General features: G+C 34.2%; 1 protein-coding gene across 3 annotated transcripts in view; it reads right to left on the bottom strand.

Annotated features, from left to right (window-relative positions):
* LBR (lamin B receptor) overlaps positions 1 to 16,493 on the bottom strand; it is an 85,227-nt gene that overhangs the window by 9,867 nt on the left and 58,867 nt on the right. The window lies entirely within an intron of this gene.

Here is a 16,493-nt window from a genome sequence, read left to right as displayed (position 1 = left end):
TGTGATATGCTTAGTTTTCCTCAACTTACCACAATTCCATAGTGAGATTGCTTTCTAACCTTTTTCTTCCTTCCAGAAACTGATTAACACTTCTAAGTGTACATCAAACAATTTGACAGATGAATATTTTTACGTTCTGATTTTGGTAATACTGGTTGTGCAAAGCAACTGAGGGAGCTTGTGAACTTTACATTACACCAGTATATAATATGTCAATGTTTGGTAACACATTTTCTGCTTTTGTAAAAATTTCGAAATTGTAATATGCTTGTTAACAGTAATGTTTAATAATCTTTGTTAATTTCAACATTTTAAAATTTTTATTGCATTACGATGTTTCTTAAATAGCAAAATAGGTTAAAAAAATTAATAAAATAAAAATGCATACGGTCAAAATGGTCAAAATGACCACATGTGCAACTTTGTGTTGTAACAAACATGTTCTTATAGGTGATAATAAAATTATACAGATTAATAACTAAAATAAAAGTATCATAAAACAAAGCTGAAAACCATTTTTTGGTAGGGGGATGACCTCATGTTCATATTACTAGTATGCAACTTATAACAAAGAAGTTTCTCTCTTAAGGTGGTCTACTACAGCAGCATTACAATACTAAAAATTTGTTTACACGCAGAATCGCTAATTAAGAAACTATGTTGCGTGAAATTTGGCAGAAATATAAAGCAATAGGTCAGTTTTCGAATCACAATGTTAGAATCAGGTTTGGAATGAAATTTACTTAAATATTATATTTTAAAAAAATTAGTTTGAAATACATAATTTTAATGTGTAGTTTGGAAAGCCGTCAATAGATGGCGCTACGAGTTAAAATTTAGCTTTGTAATCTTATTTCTGTAAAAATTCACGAAGTAATTGATTTTGATATCAGTTATAAATCATATTTTTTTCTAAATAATATTTAGAAGCGTTTCATATATTCCTTTATACACAGTTTTCACTAAACAGTGTCAGCTATCAGCGGAATGACGTTTACGGCAACCCTATTGCATTGCTATTCCGCACTTGTTTTGTTTACATTTATTTGTACTGTGGTCAGTTAGCAAAAAAATATGCGTAAATATCAAGGACGACAGAAAAAACAACCTGGTTTTAATAAAATATCCAGAATTCAGCGAAAACGTCGAGCTCAAGAAAAAAATATGAAATTAAATTCCCGAGATGTGGAAGATTCTGAACAAGCGGATGTTTTCGAAAGGTGAGAAATAATTTATTCTTTATATCGACTACCTCGCGTTTATGATTTCGTAGTAAGTTAATTCTGAAGTAAAATATGCGTTTTTTTTTTTTTTTTTTTTTTTTATTGAAGGTCAGAAATTATTGATACAACTGCATCTGTGTCAAAGGAGAATCATTGCCCGGATGATTTTTTTACAAAGTAAGGTTTTTTTTTTTGGTATGTGTTTGTGTGTGTATGAGGGGATGCTAATAATTGTTCAATTCTTTTATAACAATTTATTTCTCCATTCACACTAAATTGCTGGGAAATATTGAAAGGGTAAATTCTAATTCACAAGAAATTGCTGAAATAATTGAATCTTTTCAAAAGTATGAGCATGTTCTTGCAATCTAAATTGAATTCACCATCATTACATGGTATTATTGGAAATTTTATAGTCATATGTTTGCTACAAAATGCTTTGTCAGTTACCTATGGTATATTTTTACAGGTGTATGCACATTTCATTCATGTGCTCGCGTTTATGATTTCGTAGTAAGTTAATTCCGAAGTAAAATATGCGTATTTTTTTTTATTGAAGGTCAGAAGTTATTGATACAACTGCATCTGTGTCAAAGGAGAATCATTGCCCGGATGATTTTTTTACAAAGAAAGGTTTTTTTTTTTTTTTTTTTTTTGGTATGTGTTTGTGTGTGTATGAGGGGATGCTAATAATTGTTCAGTTCTTTTATAACAATTTATTCCTCCATTTACACTAAATTGTTGGGAAATATTGAAAGGGTAAATTCCAATCCACAAGAAATTGCTGAAATAATTGAATCTTTTCAAAAGTATGAGCATGTTCTTGCAATCTAAATTGAATTCACCATCATTACATGGTATTATTGGAAATTTTATAGTCATATGTTTGCTACGAAATGCTTTGTCAGTTACCTATGGTATATTTTTACAGGTGTATGCACATTTCACTCATGTGCTCGCTGTTCAACTTGCTTTTTTTTATTATGTCATTTACTTGGATGTTAAAACTTTCTTTTAGCATTGGAACATTTTATGATCATTTAGTAAAATTTATATATAAATATATATTATTGCTTGTTTATTTATGGTTCTGTGTATTTGTCATGCATGCATGTTGTGAAGTGTAGTTTTTGAAAAATATGTCACAAATGGTAAATTCCACTTAAAGCTGAATTGAATTAATATTGGGATGCAGGTAATTAGAAAATATCTGCCGTGTATTTTGAGCGTAAACCATACTAGTGCCAAGAATGGGACCAATACGCTCAGGCTTGCTTAGCCTTTTTGCCATTGTCCAAATTGAATTTTCTCTAGTAGAAAGGGAGTGAATGCTTTCTCTGTATAACAATAAAATATCTGTCTGATCAAAAATCTACCTATAAGAAACTTTTCATATGTTATGTGACAGACTTTCTGCAAACAGAAGTCCTCAGCTCTGTTCTTGTACATGTTTTTTAATTTTGGTTCAGATGTGTACTTCTCAAAGGAATTCTTCTCATAGGAAGATTGTCTGAACATTTAAAAACTATATTCTGCTTTTAGGGGCCTAATATTTTTGGCCATGTGGTCTCATATGAATTAATTTCAGCCATGTGGTCTGAAAGTGAAACAATTTCAGCTGTTTGAAAATGCATTTTTCTGTTAGAAATTTGTATTTCTTGCAATTTCTTTTTTTTGGGGGGGGGGTATGTGATGTACTCTGTTGTCGAGTATATGGTGTTAAAAATATTTTATCATATTTTTTTTTTTTTTTTTCCCAGGTGTAAATTTTGTGCATGATTTGGCTTTCATTGAGACGTCTCTGGGTAAGGAGTTACTAAGGAAGAGAAACTTACATGCAGTGTCAAATGTATAAGGAATATAAAAGATGCTGTATATTAGTATAAGTTTGAATAACCATAATAAAAAAATTTCTTGAAAATTGTGCTTTTTCTGCGAGTTATTAAAATTGGAAATAATTAATTACAACATTTATGAAAATTTTCGAAAATAAAAATACAAGTAGTATTTAAAAAGTACTGCAAAACTCATTTTTAAGTAGAAAAATTATTCTCAGATGAAATCCTTTTGATTATGCAAAAGGACTTTTTTAGTATTTGAAAGGTTCATTTGAACCCAACAACTGAAACTAATGTATCTCCAGTTCATTGATACCAACCATTTTTTAAATGCTTTTAGAAAGTAGTGGGTTCATTGATACCAACCATTTTGTTGGTATCAATGAACCCACTACTTTCTAAAAGCATTTCTGTCAATTACTAAGGGCTAATGAACAGGTGTTGAATTCTCAAGATGAATGTTGCCGAAACAGAAAAAAGTGTACTTCAGAACATTTTGCAGTAGCTCAAAGTCACAGACCTGATCTATACTGTAGTCAGGGAGAAATTATTCCCCTTCCTTTTCTTTCAAAAGCTGAGTTTCCAAACGCACAACGGGAGGCCGTTGCTAAAAGCTGTGGAACCAGTTTCATAGCTATTCTTAGCAACTTGTGAGCTGTTTTTCACATAACACAGTAAATCTCGGGGAGGGGGGGATTTGAAATCATGATCACTGCCGGTACGGCAGAATTTAGGTACAGCAAAATTGTAAAATTCAGCGAAGCATCAAGCAATAAAATTTTAGAATTTTGGGGAAAGGGCACTTGACAACAGAATTTATTGCGTACAAAGTCAGCAAAATGCATAGCGCCGTACCTGATTCATGATACAGCAGTATTCATTACCAATAGCAAACTTGTTTGAGGATAAGCTTGAAAAAATGTTTTCTAGTTGTTACCTAAAATCGGTAAACAATAATCTTTGAAAGATTATTCGATTATATCGTTACTAATATGGTAAAAATTTGAAAAGCAATCAGAAGCCGTATCTCTAGGGTCTTCAAGTCACGATTTATTTTTATTTGTTCGAATATGATATTTAGATCTCTCTTCCTACAAGTATGTGTTTTCGTACGTATAAAGTATCAAGAATAATAAAAGTAATTAATAAATTTTCTCTAGTTGCTCTGAAAACTACATCTGAATATAAAGATAAGAAAGACATCAGTAAATTGCTGTTGTTATTTGCTGATCATAATGGTAATCAACCGAATGTGATCACATATACCGTCTTCAAAACTTTGATTTTTATCAAGCTTCATATAAATATTAGGTTTTTGTTAGTCACGTAACTTGGCATCCTAAATTTGAGATGACAGATGAAATAACACTAGTTCTGAATTAGCTCACTCAGGAAGTAAAATTTTCTCCTTCCTGTCAACATAGCATATTTATAGCTCCCAATGATGGCGATCACTAACTAAATATGTTATGGATTAGAAGCCTATTGCACTCCATAAGTTTTTCTTTATTCGCTTTATGTGCATGCATGCTAGCTTGTGGAAGAAATTAAAAAGCCCCTTTTTTTTTACTTAGATTATTCGAATGTATACGCCGGACATTTATTTGTTGAACTGTAATTATAATTTGGAACGCGGTGCTAGAGCCGCTGGAGCCGAACCGAACGCCAGTTTGTTTAGAATTATAGAGTTTGATTACGCCAAAGCAGGTGAATTTGAAAAACACCAAAATCGGTCATGCATCCAATTCGTTCATCGAGGCTTGAACTCCGGATGAACTACCAGTGTTAGGCGGCTCGCTTGCTAGAATTTAGGGAGGAACTGATTGTTAGAATTGCATTAGGCTCTTTGAATGTAGCAAAGCCACGAGGGTTACCTTCTTAAGATGGCAGACCTTCGTGAAGGAATTTTCTGAAGGCTTAGATTAGGTTATTATGGGAAAGCACGGTAGGATGCCTTTATGTTGAACTTTTTTTAGAGAAATTGGCTCCCCATACACGTTACACATGGAGAAAATTATGAAAACGTCCATGCAGCCGGCCCGTTAGCCTTGATTCGAATCCAAGTCGGAACTACCAGTGTTCAGCGATTTAATTCCTCTACCGCGGGAGGGCCTGATTGCTGAAGGGAACTGGCTTGTATTCATGTTACACACGGTGAAAACAAACAATGCAACTAGCTGATTCGTCTGGCATCGAACCCAAACCAGTTCGAACTTTCAGTATTCAGTAGTCTTAACCACTCGGCCACTGGTGGCGTGTGGGTACGAGCCACAGATAATGTAGTGAGTAGCAAAAATCCCTAATAGTGGCCCTGATTACTAGTAGGATTGTAAGTATATTGGTAATCATCCAATCTACAACAAGGAAATTTCGGAGCTTAATTGTAAAGTCAAATATGACACTCCGATAAACGTGGTATATGTAGAGATGGAAAAATTTATTATTTAAAATATTTGTATTTATTAGTAAACATTTTATAAAATTTATTCTTAATTTAGCGTTTAAGAATTCTAAGAGAGTTATCTGAGTATTTTTTCCTCCTCTGGTAATCCAATAAAATTGAGTAAATTTATGTTCTGTAATATCTTTGCGTGTTATATACATAGTTTTTTTTTTTCGTTCAAAGTTAGACAAGTTTACACAAACAATACAGGTCGAAAACAGAGCTGGTCTGCGCCCGGTGAGCCTGACGGCAGCGTCGCAAAGCATAATTTGACTAACGAAAAGATCATGCTATGGATCTGGTGAGATTGCCGTGGTGAGATCCATAAAATTGAATCTCTTCATTAGTCGCACTATGCATCACATAAAAGTCAGCTGTGCGCCGCATGAGCTGACTCAAGCAGATAAGGTCAGATGTGTTCGAGCCTGTACTATTCTTCTCGAATATCAACGCAAAGTTAAAGTTCTGGACCAGATAGTCACTTGTGTTGAAAAATAAATTTATTTCAACAACATAGGCCAAAAATTTAGTTGATCTGTGCCCGTGAGTCCGTCGGCAGCATCGTAAAGCGTAATTTGACTAACAAAAAGATCATTCTTTTGTATTTGGTGGGATTGCCGTGGTATTAATCACATATAGTATATGGAAAAAGGTAAAACCCTTGACAGTAAAGGATACAACGAGATGCTAGTGCATGTTGACACTGCTATCAAGGAAAAGAGTCGAATTGAGTTCGGGCGCAGAAAGGTAATGTTCCATCAAGATAATACCATATGTGTCTGCATTCACCGGCTGGCCTCTGTACGGACTCGAAAGGGATCTTTCACCACACCCACCATATAACTCCGATATCGCACGTTCGGACTTCTACCTTTTTTTCACACTTGCAGCTACATCTTGCTGGTCCTATCTTCACTTCTGCACAAGACGTCCGAAATGAGGTTGACCTGTGTTTGGACTCGGGCCACCAAGTTTCCGAGCCGAAGGTTTTGAAAAACTACCAAAACATTGGCAGAAAAGCATAGATTTTTGGTAGTGATTACTACCCGCACTAAAGGTACTGACTGCTTTTTTTTTTTTTTCATAACTTTATGAAGAACGTTCGTGCTTAAAATTTTCGTTACAACCATTAAATTCTGTAATTTATGAATTCCTTCCCACTTCTCATGTATTTATCAACTGTACTTTATGAACCTGATATTCCTACAATTATCAGCTGTACTTTATATATCTGATCTGTAGAAACACAATTTGATTTTATGCATTTCAGTATCAAGTGAAATTTTTAAACTAATCGTTCATTATAACACTTTATGTTGTTTTCATTCAAAGCTGAACTCAGATAATGTGCCAAGGTTGAACTACCAGTAATAGGCGACTTTAGCGCTCGCCCGCTAGAATTTAGAGAGGAACTGAGTGCTAGAATTGGGTTAGGCTCTTTGAATATAGCAAAGCCACGAGGTGGCAGATAGCAGATGCCTTCATGGAGGAAGTTTCTGAAGGCTTAGTTTAGTTTATAGCAAAGCTCCCCATACACGTTACACACAGGGAAGATTATGAAAATGCCCATGTAGCCAGCCCGTTTGCCTTGATTCGAACCCAGGTCGGAACTACCAGTGTTCAGTGATTTAACCGCTCGGGCGCGGGTGAGCCTAATTGCTGAAGGAAACTGGCTCGTATTCATATTGCACAACAGGAAAACAAACCATGCAGCCACCTGGTTCGCCTGGGATCGAACCGAAACCAGGTCTAACTTCCAGTAATCAATATTCTTAACCACTCAGCCACTGGCGGCGCGTGGCAGAAGTAAGAGCCACAGATATTGTATTGAGCAGCAAAAACCTCTAATACTGGCCCTGGTTACTAAAAGGATTATATATTGGTAATCATCCAATCTACAGCAATGAAATTTCGGAGCATAATTGTGAAGTTAAATACGACACTCCGATAAACGTGATAAAGATGGAAAAATTTTTAAAAAAGGAAACTTACTATGCAAATACATGTATTCATTAGCAAACATTTTATAAAATTTATTCTTAATTTAGCGTTTATGAATTTTCAGAGAATTATCTCATCGGATTATTTTTTTCTCCTCTGGTAATCCAATATAATTGAGTAAATTTATGTGCTGTTATATCTTTGCCTGTTATGTACATAGTTTTTTTTTTTTTTTTTTTTTTTCTAGTTCAAAGTTAGATAAAACTGAACATACGTTGCACTGAAATTACTTTGTCTAGAAAGTAAGCGCTTGGATAGAAACAGATGTGGGATTTCATTTTTAGAAGACATGAGATCACTTTCTGTAAAGTAATGTTATAAAATTTTGAATTTGAAATAATCGTACTTCATTTTTAGTAGCGCAGAATGATAAAGATTTAATGAGAATATAGCAAAGCATCTTTTTAGAAACGCTGTTATAATTTTCCTATTTTATTTTTTTATGGTAGGTCAAGGAAAAAAGGCAGGCTGCTAAATACGGTAACAGCACATTGCTCTGTTTCATATATAGCGAATCCGCTTTGAAATGAGGCACGAAGCAGTAAAGTAGCTGAACACCAGTAGCTCGATCCGACTGGCTGCGCTTTCGTGGTTTTACCCTGTGTAACGTGTGTAGGAGTCAATTCCCCTTAGAGAATCTTCCACGAAGGCATCCTTTCCCTTAGGCAGATAGATCGTACCGGTGTTTATGTTATCAACAGTACTGGTTATTTTCAAAAATGATCATCCTAGAAAGGTGATTGCCAAAAAGTATTCACTTCGCTTATTTATACGTTATGCATGAATATACTCTTTTTAGTCAATCTAACATATATAAATTACTAATGCTCAAAACAAATTCAATTTTCAATATTCTGTTTCCTATTTGTTCCTGTTCAATGAAACAAATTCATACACAGCAAATCCAAATGCATCGCTACAGGAAGATGATAAACCAGCTCAGTACGTAGTTACAGTTGCATCCGGAAAAGAGTACATATACATATAAATATATAATATATATATATATATACGATATACAATATATATATATAAATATTATCGTTTTTTACGATGTATCTATAATTTGTATCATTTTACTTTACTAAAATATAATATTCAATTTTGTAATTTAGGAATTTCTTCCCCCTTATCATGTATTATGAACTTGTACATTACCCCTTCAATTATCAGCTGTATTTTATAAACCTGAAACATAGAAACGCAATTTGATTTTATGCATTTCAATATCAAGTGAAATCTTGAAACTGATTGTTCATTATAAAACTTTATGTAGTTTTTATTCAAAGCGGATCTCAGATAATGTACCGCAAATTATTTCCACACTAAGTTTTTTGTGCAAATAATACGTCCTGCTAGTGTTTTTGTAATAAAATGCATGTTATTAATTGATTTCGAATTTTTGTTGCATCTTGATATTGCTGCCAAAGATATTCAATCAAGAATAGTATCTTTTACTACGTTTATGTGTATGGATACATAGACCATTTCTCCGTGTACTAGAAAAATTTCATAATGATTTATCCACTTTTGAAGTAAAAAAATAATAGTTAGGAGTGTTATACGATTTTATAATACAAGTAAAAAATATATATAAAGCTCTGGAAAGTGCTAACACGTATTTATGGAATATTATGGATGGTAATTTATGAAATATTATGGATGGATGAGTAAATGGAATATTATGTGCATGCTATATATGTATACACATATCATCAAGTATAAAATCATTTATATATAATTTTTATGTCGCGATGAAATTACCGAAATGCTTAAAAATCTAGTATTTTTAAAAACTGTTTTCTTCCGCAGAATAATGGCAAATTATGAAACATTACGCAACACTGAAAAGCGTGATGAACAAATTTTGCGAAAAGAAATAGCGACTGCTGCACGTATCTCGCAGATATCTTTCAACACAAAAGTGGAAAAGTTCTATTCCTGTTCAAAACATACCCTGCAGTCTGAGTCACAGACGGAAGAAATGACAGCAGGTCTTTTGTTCAACTGAGGGGAAGTGTTTTATGGCTTACTCACTTTCCCGCCAAACGAGTACAGTGGAAGGGAAGCTTCGTTGCCATAGTAACCAGGCTGTAGGTAGTCTTACAGATTTGAGTATTTATCGCTCAACGTTCGTAGCGCCATCTGTTATTAAAAATCGACATGAGAAAGGGGTATTAAACGCTCTTAAAGGATATTTTTGCATCTCAATGAGCCTCTAAAGAATGCAAAACACTTTTGCCAAGTACAAAAGAAAACTGATATTCCTCAGCTACATCTTATAAAGATGAATAGTAAAGGAATGAGAGAAGTAAATTTGCTAAATTGACTTCTTGGGACTTATCGTCCTTAGTTTTCAGAGTAAAAAATGGTACTGGAATTTATTCAATGATGCAATGGCATGTGTGTTGTTGCTGAATGGATTTTGAATACATATGCACATAAAAACATAGTCAAGTACTGTTGCATCTTAGATTTCAAAGAGAAGTAACTCTAAATTTACTTCAAATGAAAGTGAAAATTCATAGCGTTCCTGGATCTCATGCATATCAGTCACAATCTTTAAGAAATTCTGGCACACATAATCTTGTAGAGACTTTTCAGCGTCACTTATTTAAATCCGTGCCAATGCTTTGAGTGCAAAAAAACATTGCACAAAAATTGTTTTTCCCAGTACCACAGGCAATAAACAAAATTACACTTTAAATAATAATAAAATTTTTAAGTCTGCAAATCATTTACTAAGTTATAATTTTCCATTTTCTCATACTAGCCTTTTTACAGAAGTATGAATTATTTTCTGTAATTTATATTTAAATTCGCTTTCAAATTTTTCTATTCCTAATTCCTTTTATAAGTATATAAATAAAAAACTGTAGGCTTTATAAGTGATTGAATTTTAATCTACATCATTTTATAATAAATTTTACACTTTAACAAGAACTATTTCAAATAAAAACTGTCTTTTATTTTTTTTTTCTCTTCCCGTTTTCTTTTAAAAGTACGAGGGCCATCCAGGAAGTAGATTACGTTTCCGTCTGTGTCCGCTAGGGGCGGGGCTAGCGCGGCCATCTTGGGGTCAGAGCGTTGCGCAGCTCAGTCTGCATCTAGCCATGCTAGTGAGAGGTTCGTGCTGTGCTCCGTTCAGATACTGTGACGGTTTGAAATGTCTGCGTTAATTGAAAATCCCGCGAGCTGCGCTCAGTAATAAGGTTTCTGACTGCAAAAAACTGTAAACCGATAGAAATCTATCGGCAGCTTCGTGAAGTGTATGGGGACAACATTATCACTGAAGGTGGAGTGCGTCAGTGGGTCATAAGATTTCAAAATGGCCGAACCAATGTTCACGACGAAGATCGAAGTGGGAGACTCAGCATAGTGACCGCCGAACTTCTCGAAAAAGTCGATGCTAAAGTCCGTGAAAATCGAAATTTCACAATAACGGAACCTTCTTTGAGTTTTCCACAAATTTCGCGAAGTTTGTTGCACAAAATCATCAGCGAAAAGCTTGGTTACCACAAGTTTTGTGCAAGATGGATTCCAAAAATCTTGACAGAGGACCACAAAAATCAGCGAATGGCTGCAGCGTTGAACTTTTTGGACGCTTACCATAAGGATGGTGACTCTTTACTTGATCGCATCGTCACTGGTGACGAAACATGGGTGAAACATGTGAACTGTGAAACGAAATTGCAATCAATGCAGTGGGGGCACACAAGTTCTCCCCAAAAACCCAAGAAATGCATGCAAACAATGTCGACAAGGAAGATGATGGCGACTGTTTTTTGGGACAGAAAAGGTGTAATTTTGGTGGACTTCCTGGAAAGAGGCACTACAATAAACTCTCAAAGGTATTGCCAAACTCTCCAAAAACTCAGAAGAGCAATTCAAAACAAGCGCAGAGGAATGTTGAGCTCTAAGATCTTGTTGATTCACGACAACGCCCGGCCCCACACGGCAAATGTCACTCGTAAAGTTCTTGAATCTTTTAAGTGGGAGTTGTTTCCTCATCCGCGGTACAGTCCCGACCTGGCACCGAGCGACTTCCACCTATTCCCAGCAATGAAGAAGTGGCTGGCTATGCAGCGTTTTGATGACGACGCACAGCTGCAAGAAGAGGTAACGAAGTGGTTGAAGGCGCAGGCGGCCGAATTTTTCGACGAAGGAATTTCCAAGCTCGTACATCGCTACGATAAATGCCTTAATTTGTATGGTGACTATGTAGAAAAGTAGTATTTGAGTGTGGCTTTCATCTGTATATAATAAAATTTGTTTCCTATACTTTGTTTATTTTTTTATTCCAAAACGTAATTTACTTTCTGGATAGCCCTCGTATGTTCAAAAACAACTTTATATTTTAAAGGTAATTCTAGAATAAAATTAAATTTTTAGTGAGAACTTTTTAAAAGTCGTGCATAATAAAGTACATAGACCGTAGTTTTATCTGTGTCCCTTTCTACAAGAATTTCCATAGTCAAAATTTAAATTAATATATTAAATTTAAGAAAAAAATTCACCCAATTATAAGAGATTTGCTTTGTTATTTTAATGCCACATATTTAATGACTTCCAAAGGCAGGAAGATATTTTTTTAACTAGATTTAAACTGATGATCTACTAAAATCCTGATAATTCCCAATCTCAGACTTTGTGCTGCATTGCTTACTATTAATTAGTCCAAAGGGGGAATTTGCCCAGAAGGACTATTAATTTCGTTTTGGCATTTTGTGTTGATTTACTATAAGCGTTGTTTAACTTTTCAAATCATTGCCAACAAATATTAACGCCCTGTATTATATTTAAAGAAATTAAATAATGAAGAATCTGCTTAAATTAATGTATGTTTCACGCATTGTGATAAAACAGCGGTACCTAGATCCATCAAATTTTGAATAATGTAATCCTCCTGCAAATATAGGCATTTGGGAGCCCAAATTTGGAATTTGTTTTATTATCGATTTCTTATTTTGTAAAACTTTGACAAATTGTTGATTAACAAATTCAAGGATTTTAAAGTGATCACTGGCAACATTGTACAATAAATCCATCTTTGTCTCCAGCACGTGAGACTTCATTTCAGAAATTCTAAAGACATGCTCAAATTAAATTATTTTGCGATATTGCTCTTGAACTGAATTTTAAGTGAATATATTTAATAAATAAAGGCAACACAAAAAATGTTAAAAAAAAACACCCCTTTGGACGTAATTTAAAATCTGAAACATTTCACATCTTAAGACACAATAACACGCCGAATAAATACTAATTCAGAAGTCAAACAACAAAAATCAGCGTTAATTCACAAAATTTTCATAGGACTAGTTTCGATGGTTTTACCGAACCATCATCTTCAGCTCCAAAACCGCAAATGAACAAGATAGGAAATAATGTTTACATAAGAAAGCCTGGACAAGAATAAGCAAGTGGCGCCATCTGTTGGCAAAACCAGAAAACATTATTTCCTATCTTGTTCATTTGCGGTTTTGCAGCTGAAGATGATGGTTCGGTAAAACCATCGAAACTAGTCCTGTGAAAATTTTGTGAATTAACGCTGATTTTTGTTGTTTGACTTCTGAATTAGTATTTCACATCTTTTTAACAATAATTAAATTTTATTTATTTATTTACTTATTTTTAAGCCCAAAGAGCTTTAGGCCCTGGGCTATTAATTTCATTTTGGTATTTTGCGTCGACTCATTATAAAAATGTATCACTTTTCAAATTGTTCCACCAAATATTAGAGCCCGGCATTATATTTAAAGAAATTAAATAATGAAGAATTTGCATGAATGTATGTACGTTTCTCGCACTGTGAAAAGACAACAGTACCTAGAGACATCAAATTTTGAATAATGTAGTCCTCCATTCAAATATGGACATTTTGAAGCCCAGATTTGGAATTTGTTTTTTCATATTTTGCCAAACTTTAAAGAATTTTTGATTAACAAACTCAAGGATTTCAAAGCGAGCAATGGCAACATTGTACAGAAAAAAAATTTTTATCTCCAGCATGCGAGATTGTGTATCAGAGATTCTAAAGATAAGCTCATTTTAAAATTACTTTGCAATATTGCTGTTAAACTGAATTTTATGGCCTAAATGCAAAGAATATATGGGCTCTCCACTTTTACCACTTCACTAAAACAAAAACTTATGTGACAACATATGATAGAATTATGCAATGTGAGTAGAAAAGACCATCTTTAAAAATTTGCTTCGGTCAAGGTCGCTCCTTATAAGCAGTAAAAAATAACTAGAGAAAAATGAGCTTCAATTTGAAAAACTGCAGACCCAATATTTAAAAGTACATAAATCCACCTATAAAATACCAGGAACAATCTAGCATTAAAATCAAGGAACAACCTCTTTCTCATTGCAGGTTTTGGAAATTTGGTTTCTATTTGTAAAATTCTGTGCCAGTCAGGAGGTTGATGATTAAAGCACTGTTACCGCAATGGAAGACTTCTGTCATGTTATCCTCATTTAGCATTTCTTCTTACATTCTATTAATTGGAATATTATACATTTTACTTGCAATCTTTGAAAACGTTAAAATTCATTTAAATTTAACCGATGCCAGGCTTCTCTACTTTTCAGTGAAACTGAAATTTAAGCCTAAGCCTCATGGAGTTTCCATACTTTAATTTATTACTGAATTATTTGCTACTAGTTAATTTATTTTTTTCTGTTTACAGGTTATTTATTTTTTTCATCTTTCCTCATGCAATTTCATAGGGGTTCCACACTTCTAATTTTAGAAATTAAGCCATGGCTACCATCCCCATGAAATATGGTACTTAACTATAAATTATACGAAGTATTATTTAAAATATTTGCATCCATGTCCTCTCACGACCATGCAATGCTCCCCACAGCAGAATTTACATTAAAATAGTTCAAGAATTTTTGAATGATCCTACTGCTGTACTGATTTTTTTTTTTTTTAAAAAAAAAGAAAGAAAGAATGATATACTGAGCAAAAAAATTAGTTGGATCAAATCTGAAAGTTAAGGAAACATGCACATGGCTCTATTAGCCCAGCTTAAGTGCATTAGAATCTAATTCCTTCATCAATCTTCTCTGGTATGCCAATGAAAACAACTAGTATGTGCAACATTCTACTCCAAACAAACATGACTTTTTTAACTTCATTTATTGTGCACAGGGCTAGATAAAATTTAAAAAATGCTCCCACCCCCCAAAATACCATGGACTGAAAATGAAAATGTGGTTTGTTAACTTACTGCATTTAAAAGCAAAATATAATAATAAAATACTGTCAAAGATAGTTTCTCATTCCCCCCAAAAAAACTCATCCCTCTCTTTTTCTTTTCAAGATCTGGATAGGAACATTTCAATGCATAGGGGACACCTGCACAAATAAAAACTAGGTGTGGGATCACTTTTTTTAATATTACTTATCATCAAATGTGATACTATAATCAACACATGAATCATGTAATGCACTTCAGTACCTTTTAGGATCCTAAATTATGTTATGATGAAAATAAAACATAATAATATTGGTTATTTAGAGTTATTACACAATTAAAAACAATACTTTTACTAATGTGGAGATCATCGACGACCTATGCTGACTTAGCGAATACCTAGCGAGGTGACGTCATCGCAGCTTAGGAGAGTGTGGAGCAGTCGAGACAACGCCAGATAGCTTCCAGACGTGGGAAGGAGCGAGGCAAGCAGACGGCTTGCAAATCCTCCAAGAGTTGGTGGAAACAGACGGTTTCCTTTGATTCTCAAGTTCCTTATAGCCAAGCTGATCATATTATCCAAAGCTAGCAGTGGATGTTACGAGAACAAACATATTCTCTCAAGAGCCTACGTGCCTCTAGAACTGATAGTGTGTGAGAAATGTTCATCATTACATGAATCCTGTGGACTGAGACTTTAATTGTGAGGTTACCAGCTGTACTATTCTCTTTCACCTTAATTTATCTTTAATTTCATTTATTTAAGATTAGTACAATAAAGCCCTTAATAATGCAATAGACGTCTCTACTATGTTTTGAAAGTAAATGCTACAAAATGTGGTGACCAACGGTGGCGCGAACTCAACAAACTCTAAGTCGAAAGTGTGCCAATAGTATTCTTGAGTGCTCGACTATGTATTGATTGACTGTGAATTTAGTGGACTGTTCTTACAAGTTGTTGGATTTATTGGATTACTTTTTAAGTGTTTGGATTACCAATTGAAGATGATCATCTGTCGCGTGAGTACAAAAGTTTCTTTCCAATATGAAGTTAGTAGAAATTCCAGAATTGGAAGCAGCTTGAATGAACAGTAAAAGTTCTGAAATCAAAAGTTTGCATAAGCTTATTTTTAATACTGATGGAGACCGAAATAACCGGAAAAGATTAGGTGAATTTACTGGCTTTATTTTTAAACCATATTCTGAAGAATTTACCGTATTTATGCGAATCTAATGCGCATCGTTTTTGGCCAAATGTAGTATTCAAAATTGGGGTGCGCATTAGATTCGAGTGCAAAGTTCGCCGATGACGTCAACCAAATTTCTCGACTACATTTACTGTTACATTTATCGTTGACACATTATTGCATAGAGGATACAGTCTGCAGAGTACGTAGTCACGAAATGGAGGGCAAACAGAGAAGAATGTCATATGACGCTACTTTCAAACTTAAAGTAATTCTTTATGCTGAAAAAAATGGCAATAGAAAGGCAGGGCGAGAGTTCAACGTATCTGAGAGCAATGTTCGCTTGTGGCGGCAACAGAAATTGGCACTGTTTGCAACTAAAGCTAGTAGAAAGAAATTCACTGGCCCTCGCAGAGGAAAACACCCTAAAATTGAAGAAAAAGTTTTGGAATTTGTACGTGAAAGGAGGAAGAATGGACAACCTGTGACTAGTGACACCATAAGAAATAAAGCAAAAGAGGAGGCTGAAGTTCTTGGAATACCGAAACAAGAGTTTAAGGCTAGCCGTGGATGGCTGGATCAGTTTATGA

This window comes from Stegodyphus dumicola, chromosome 4 (assembly GCF_044657685.1).
Source record: "Stegodyphus dumicola isolate Sdum_Otavi_A_Nest chromosome 4, ASM4465768v1".
Taxonomy (NCBI): Eukaryota; Metazoa; Arthropoda; class Arachnida; order Araneae; family Eresidae; genus Stegodyphus; species Stegodyphus dumicola.
This window is presented reverse-complemented; position numbering and strand designations above follow the sequence as displayed.